This window comes from Pinus tabuliformis, chromosome 8 (genome assembly GCF_031772625.1).
Source record: "Pinus tabuliformis cultivar Carrire ecotype Pingquan chromosome 8, CPIR1, whole genome shotgun sequence".
In the NCBI taxonomy this organism is placed as follows: Eukaryota; Viridiplantae; Streptophyta; class Pinopsida; order Pinales; family Pinaceae; genus Pinus; species Pinus tabuliformis.
Genome location: NC_142294.1, coordinates 1,418,776,755 through 1,418,785,426, shown reverse-complemented (window position 1 = coordinate 1,418,785,426; position 8,672 = coordinate 1,418,776,755).

Here is an 8,672-nt window from a genome sequence, read left to right as displayed (position 1 = left end):
TTGAAATGATGTAATGTTGCAGGTGTTGCATTATTAATTGTACATAACATACTCAAGTTTTTGGACCAAATCATAAACGTTGACCTTACGCAGGTTATTTAAACATACATTTTGTACAGTGATTTGTTTGATTGCTAGAGTTGCCCATTTGGCTAAAATGCAGTGTAGATAATGGAAGTTTGAATATCTAAATTATACTTATATCTAACATTATAAAGTTAGAATAAAAGATGAATGGAATGAGTTCTCATAGGCAAGATCGTCATTAGGTGATAACCTTAGTAAACAAACATAGTTTGTTTGATTGGCTTGTGTTTTGGGCACATGATGAAGTTAATGTTGATGTTGTTGTACAACACTCAAACACTTGTTTTACTTGAATTGAAATGATATAATGGTTGAAGGGATGCATTATCGGTTGTATCGGACAACCCCAAGTTTTTGGTCCAATTTGTGATGCCTAGACTTAGGCAAGTTATTTAAGCATACATTTTGTAACGCATGGAGTCCTCCCTCTCATGCATGGAGATGTAGGATCAATTTTTGGAATGAACCACTTGGATAGGTACCGCGGTCGCAGGTACTTCTATGTTGACCCAATTTTTTTGGAGATATTCATTATTCTATTAAGGGGAAAATGTGTGAAGCAATCTCATAATGTGTGATAGTTGAGACCAAGTCATTGTTAATTTTAGGTATGTTCTATGCTAGAGCAATTTATTTTAATTTTCCAATATCTTTTTCAGATTAGCAATCACATCAGCATTAAAGTAAACTGTAGATAGAACATAAATATAAATCGCATAAGACAAGCCAAGACAAGAGGACACAAGATGTGGCGCCAGCCAGGGACGAACGCCAATGTAGGGAAACCCTTGATCAATTCTTCTTTTATGTTCTTCAAAGTTCAGCAGAGAAAGTGAGAGAGATAGTACATTTACAAAAGTCAACACTTTGACTTTTGATATCTGCAGAGATCAGTTGAAGACATATTGCTTCAATTGATTCTCTAAGGTGACTCCTTCATCTATCATAGTATTGGCTCTCGTTCATTTGCTGCACATTACCATGTGACACCTTGTTGTACTGTCACATGTGTTGAACCTTGATTACTGAGCTGTTCTCATCTTCATGCTGCATCTTCCATGGTCTTATTCATCATCAAGTTTCCCATGCTCATGATCTCATTCATCATCATGCTACCCATGCTCATATCATCATGCATCATTATGTTGCTCATGCTCATGATCTCATTCATCGTGATGTTGCCCATGATTATGCTGCCCATGATCTCGTTTATCATTATGCTGCCCATGATCTCATTTATCATCATGCTGCCCATGATCTCATTTTAATGCTACTGTAGGATTTCATAGATCCTCTTGCCATAGGAATACGTTGATGATACATGTGCCAAGGATTTCCTCTTCGAATCCTTATCTCATCATAGAGTCATAGCAAGACAGTAATATAACTTACTACGGTTCCATGACCTTGACTGTGACTCCATTTGATTGTGACTTTACTTGACTGTTGTTTCATGCCTTTGCTGTGGCTATGCCTTCATGTATTGACCCAATTCATAGATCATAGCTACGTCCTTATCCTACTGAATATGATTGCACCTAGTACATCTCCTTTGCCTGTGTATAATACATGACTGCGTAGAAGGTGACTTCATTACAGTGTGTAAATATCTTCTCTTATAGCGTGTAAATGTCTCTATTGTTGTGTATACATATTTCCATTACTGCGTATATGTATCTCCATTATGGACAGTGTATATAGTTGTCTCCTCTACAGCATTTAGGGCTAGCTGTAGTTTAGGGTTGCATAAACCTTCACACCTTGGTAGGTACAGGTCTCTTATTAACAACGACCAAATCTCCTTGACATTATTATGACTGTGGCATCTTCCATGCGTTATGACTGCGGCTTCTTCCATGCTTTATGACTGTGGCTTCTTCCATGCGTTATGACTGTGGCTCTTCATGAATGTCATTGCGTGTAAGGAGTCTCTCTTCCCTTCGTATAAGTGACTTCCAGATCAGCGTATGAGAACAACGTATAAGGTCTCCTCATGATTAGTATAAGTCTGCGTTGGATTAGGGCATCATCTTGCAGCTAGGGCTCCTTATAGGCCAACGTATTATTTAGTTCTATCCTTCTCCAAAAACCCAAGACATGGAGAGGAGATCACCTCAAGAATACATGAGTAAAATGACTTCAAGTCCTCACCAATTTATACTAACACATGGATGATGAATAGACACTTCTATTGGGCTTCTGAGCTTACTCAAGTTGCTGGTCGGCTTGATAATAATTCCATAATCAAAATAAATTCATATCTCCATAAATACTTATCGGAATCGGATGATCTTTAGATCAATCCTACACCTCGCGATGAGAGGGATCCAATAAAAATATCAGCTGCCATAAATAAGATGACCCACATGGAGTTTGGCCCTAGTCACCAATTTTAACACTCCCTCTCAACTAGGGAGAACTCCATCCGTTGATCCATATATCCGACTGTACTATCTTTGCAGTTAGTGCCCTGCACTGCTCTGCTCTGCTCAGCGCTATTCAGCTCTGTTGGCTCTTCTCTACTCTGAATAGCACTATTCATCTTTGTTGGCTTTGCTCTGCTCTACTGGCTCTGCTCTGCTCTGCTCAGCTCAACTTTTTTGGTTCTGCTCTGCTCTGCTGAACCATGAAGAAGAAGAATTGATCGAGAATGTATCATACCATTCTCCACTGACTCAAAGTCAGTCTCAGAGTACGTAGCACTCGTCCTAGACCAGTCTCAACTGACCCAAAGTCAGCATCATAGAGGGTACCACTCCTACCACTGGTCCCAGACCAGTATCATCAATCTCAGAGTGTGTACCACTGGTCCTAGACCAGTCTCAACTGACCCGAAGTCAGCGTCATAGTATGTACCACTCTCACTGGTCCCAGACCAGTCCTCCACTGACCCGAAGTCAGTCTCAGAGTATGTACCACTGGTCCCAGACGAGTCTCAACCGACCCAAAGTTAGCCTCATAGAGGGTACCACTCCTGCAACTAGTCCCAAACCAGTCTGAATTGACCCAAAGTCAGCGTCATAGAGGGTACCACTCCTACAACTGGTCCCAGACCAGTATCATATATCCCAGGTCAATGAAGATCATCCTAGCATAGGGAATATGGTAGACACAACAATGCATCCATCGGTACTACTATGGTCCCTATCCTCATTTCCTTGCTCATTGATCAAATGAAAGGTACTTCCCATGAGTCCCAGACTACATGGGTAGGATGCCTTGATAGGAGAACTAATCAATCATGTCCTCACAGGAGGACTAATCATCCTGCTACATAATCGTCATGGAGAACACATCATCCAGACCTCACAAGAGAACTAATCATCCTACTACAAAATCGTCATGAAAAACACATCATCCATACCTCATAGGAGAACTAATCATCTTGCTACACAGGAGAGCGAATCATCCTGTCCCACAAGAGAGCGAATCATCTTGTCCCACAAGAGAGCGAATTATTTTGTTCCAGTGTGCACCACCAGGGGAGGGTGAGTCACCCTGTGGTCGTATGTTTCTCCAGTAACAACCGCAAGCCCCCAGATCTCCCAGAGCTCAATGTATGCAACATGCAGGAACCTTTTACAAGTGTCTCTTGACGACTCCGAGTTGTTCGGGAAAATCACAAATTTGATCTTTCCCCGGGGCTCTGACAAAGTGTAGCGACTTGTACATCATCTCAATGCGATGGAGCCTCCTTGCTCATCGACTTACCATATCCCAGATAAGGTGGTATCTGATGTCTATCTGTTGGAGCAATCATTGAATAAGGGATTCCACAATAATCAAATCCCACCTCTAGTTGTCACGGAGAATCATAGTGGTATTCATCATGTGTACTCACTGAAGAATTTCCACAACCATGAAACTTCATACGAGGTCATACTCGTAGTTATGTATCCGGTCTTGGTGGTACTTATAACAACCGACTTCTACTCCCTGGTCATCCATGATATCGAAGCAGAATCCAAAGAGAACCAACACTGAAAAGTGCTCTAATGATCCTCCACACTGCCTGCCCAGTCAGCATTCGAATAATCATGCAGTTTTCATATTTCCGACAGTGTATCTCAATCCATGAGAGATTGTGCCCCGAAGATATCTCAGAAGATTCTTGGCACCAATCCAATAAGACTCAACCAAATATGAGTTCACCATGCTAACTGCAAAACATATGTCCAGAATCCAACTCCCTCTTACTTCTACAAATGAGAGGGTCTGCACTTGTCATAAATAGTTCGTTTGCATAAGGTGCCAGTATGAGAGGTCTATCATCCATAACCTTTGGGTAATGGTTTGGATTGGTTTCACTCCTAGTGAATCTTGGCTTCATCAAACAGATATCAATCCTTTCATACTATGCCTGGGGTGTTTTTCTTCCAGCCATAAAGGGCTTTCTTCCCCCTGTATACATGAGATTCCCGTTCATGAATCTCAAACTCCACAGGTCAAACCTATGGACCTGCTACATGAGGGGAATGGTCCCTTGTAAGATTTTCCTTTGATACATCTTAGACATGTGCCTTCATGCTCTTTTAGAATTTAAGCATCCCGGTCACCATCTGACTCACAGACCTCCGGTGCTGAGTCAATGGACATGGTCCCCAGTGGACTTGATACAACCCTGAACTCTAAAAAATCTTTGAAAAATCTATTTTTAAACACCTACCTTTCCATCGATGAGTGCCACCCTGAAACCTTTGACTTAGATTTCTAAGATGGACACTAGGTTCTTCTTGTGATCAGGTACATAAAAGAGATTCTGGGGTTCCTTGCTTTCTTTGAAGAGTCGACCATTTCCTTGATGACCTGCATTACCAGTCATTCCTTTGATCATTGAAGATGTCCCTAGAATGATTGTTATCTTCATCAAGAGATGTGTCCCTTTCCTTCGGACATTCCTTCGCATGATGGTCGAACTTATTGCAACCAAGGCATCTGCCTTTCCTTCCACCCTTGGATCCAAGCTTCCCAATGAAGTGATCTTTAAGTAGGCCATAAGAAACTTTCACTTCGCCATTTTGATAATATGCTCTGCTTCGACTTCACCCTTTGTGAATTTAGAAGAGAGATCTGGAACCCATTGATCCTTTTGTCATGTCCCTATTGTCTTCTGTGATTGCTCTTTCACTCTTGCTTGGGCATTGTCTAAACCTTAGCTCTGATACCATGTTAATTTTAGGTATGTTCTATTGCTAGAGAAATTTATTTTAATTTTCCAATATCTTTTCTAGATTAGCAATCACACCAGCATTAAATTAAACTGCAGATAGAACATAAATATAAATCGTAAAAGACAAGCCAAGACAAGAGGACACAAGATGTGGCACCAGCCAGGGACAAACCCCAATGTGGGGAAACCCTTGATCAATTCTTCTTTTACGTTCTTCAAAGTTCAACAGAGAAAGTGAGAGAGATAGTACAATTACAATAGAAGTCAACACTATGAATTTTGATATCTACAGAGATCAGTTGAAGACATATTGCTTCAACTGATTCTCTAAGGTGACTCCTTCACCTATCATAGTGTTTCCTCTCGTTCATTTTCTGCACATTATTGTGTGACACCTCACTATACTGTCACATGCGTTGAACCTTGATGACTGCACTGTTCTCATCTTCATGCTGCTCTTCATGCTGCATCTTCCATGGTCTTATTCATCATCAAGCTGCCCATGCTCATGATCTCATTCATCATCATGCTACCCATGCTCATATCATCATGCATCATTATGCTGCTCATGCTCATGATCTCATTCATCATGATGCTGCCCATGGTTATGCTGCCCATGATCTCAATTATCATCATGCTACCCATGATCTCATTTTAATGCTGATGTAGGATTTCATAGATCCTCTTGCCACAGGAATACGTTGATTATACACGTGACAAGGATTTCCTCTTCGAATCCTTATCTCATCATAGAGTCATAGCAAGACAGTAATATAACTTACTACGATTCCATGACCTTGACTGTGACTCCATTTGATTGTGACTTTACTTGACTATTGTTTCATGCCTTTGTTGCAGCTATGCCTTCATGTATTGACCCAATTCATAGATCATAGTTGCGTCCTTATCCTACTAAATATGACTGCACCTAGTACATCTCCTTTGCCTGTGTATAAGACTTGTCTCCATGACTGCATAGAAGGTGACTTCATTACAGCGTGTAAATGTCCTATTACAGCGTGTAAATATCTTCTCTTATAGCGTGTAAATGTCTCTATTGCTGTGTATACATATTTCCATCACTGCGTATATGTATCTCCATTATGGACAGCATATAGAGTCTTCTCCTCTACAGCATTTAGGGCTGACTGTAGTTTAGGGCTGTGTAAACCTTCACACCTTGGCAGCTATAGGTCTCTTATTAACAGCGGCCATATCCCCTTGAAATTATTATGACTGCAACATCTTCCATGCGTTATGACTGCGACTTCTTCCATGCATTATGATTGTGGCTTCTTCCATGCATTGACTGTAGCTTCTTCCATGCGTTATGACTGCGGCTCTTCATGAATGTCACCGCGTGTAAGCAGTCTCTCTTCCCTTCATAGAAGTGACTTCCAAATCAGCGTATGAGAACAACGTATAAGGTCTCCTCATGATCAGTATAACTCTACGTTGGATTAGGGAATCATCTTGCAGCTAGGGCTCCTTCTAGGCCAGCATATTCTTTAGTTCTCTCCTTCTCCAAAAACCCGAGACGTGGAGAGGAGATCACCTCAAGAATACATGAGTAAAATGACTTCAAGTCCTCAACAATTTATACTAAAACGTGGATGATGAATAGACATGTCTATTGGGCTTCTGACCCTACTCAAGTTGCTGGTTGGCTTGATAATAATTCCATAATCAAAATAAATTCATATCTCCATAAATACTTATCGGAATCAAATGATCTTTATATCAATCCTACACCTCTCGATGAGAGGGATTCAATAAAAATATCAGCGGCCATAAATAAGATGACCCACATGGATTTTGGCCCTAGTTTCCAATTTTAACAGTCATGGATGAGGAATCTAACATGCAAATGAAAAGATTTTCCTAAGAACTGGTGAGTACAATGGTTGCCACCCATGTATCTCAATAGATGGATTTCCTTTTATATGGACATCAACGATTAGATTTCTTTACGTACAAAAGGAAGGAGCAAGCAATCCCAAGAATGAATAACTAAAGATGAGAACATGACTCAAATCAAGACCAAGACAAAAAATGAATAAATAGAAGATTGGAAAAGAAGATAAACATTAAGGAACCATATTGTAAATGCTTTGCAACATGATTAAGCGGGCGTGTTGGAATATTATAATTACATTGGTAATGGATCTACAAAGCTTTAGATCTAGATTTTTTATGTGTTTCACACTATTATACATTTTGGAGTTTTTGGTTGCAATTTGAGGGAACATTTTTTGTCAAATTATGATCTTTTGTATTTAAAATGTGTTTTTGACTACATATATGGATTCATCAACTTGAAAAACCCTAAGGCACTCAGAGTGTGGAGAGTTGACAACTCAAATTTGTGATTCCAACGAAGTCCTACGAGATTCTGGGAAATTTTTACCACAACGAAGGTGTTGAGGACAGACAACGAAGGTGAATACACCTTTAATGAGTTCACTGATTTTTCCAAGTGTTGAGAAATCTAGGGCATCAATAGTTAGGTGATTTCTCTACTTATGATAATTTCTTGTGATTGTCTTTTTACTACTTGATTACCATCTTCTCTTATTGAGTTATTATTATGTTCTTTTCATCAAGATAATTACCAAATTATGAACAATAAAGAGACCAGACAGAGTATATAGGCTTGACAACCAAGTCCAAAACCTCTCACTCTTTTAGAGGAAAATCCAAACTAAATTCTTCTTATATAGATCTTCAACTAACGAATACCAAGACCATGACAAAGACCCTTGACAATAGAGTCCTCCCAAGACCAAGTCACTAGCCTCCTCTCCAACACTATTCTTCCTCTTCTCTTTCTCGGTTCCTTTAAGAATCTCGGTCTCTTCTTGTAGGTCTGCAACCCTATCATAGAAACCCTAGAAGACTTTCACTCCTTGATTAGTCTCCTTAAGAGGGGCACTACTTTCACTTCCTTACTCGGCCTTCTTGAGCGAAGTCCTTTCCCAAACTAGATCAATGCAAACTACAATCTATCCTTGCTAACTTCGAACCTGCTCTTCCTCGCACATGTGAGGGTAATATGGCCCAAAAATAGTACTCTAAAGATGACCCTCTCCTTCGCTATCTTCCTTCATTTCTCGCTGACTTAGAGGCTTCTTCTAAGATGTAATGCACACTTTCTTTTGGAGACTTTCTTCACTGAACTACTTACCTTCAAATGAGACAAAGCACTACCATACATGTTTGCCCATGTCCCTTAGCTCGACATGATCACTTGGAGGAAGGTCGACATCATCTTCTATATTTCTCCCTTTGTTTTAGGCCAAATTGAAGAGGGCTAGTGACAAGGTCTTGGAGGACGACTTTACATAGACAAGTGTGACTCTTTACAATGTGTAACATGTCTTCATTACATGACTATGACTCTTTAGACTTTTATGAC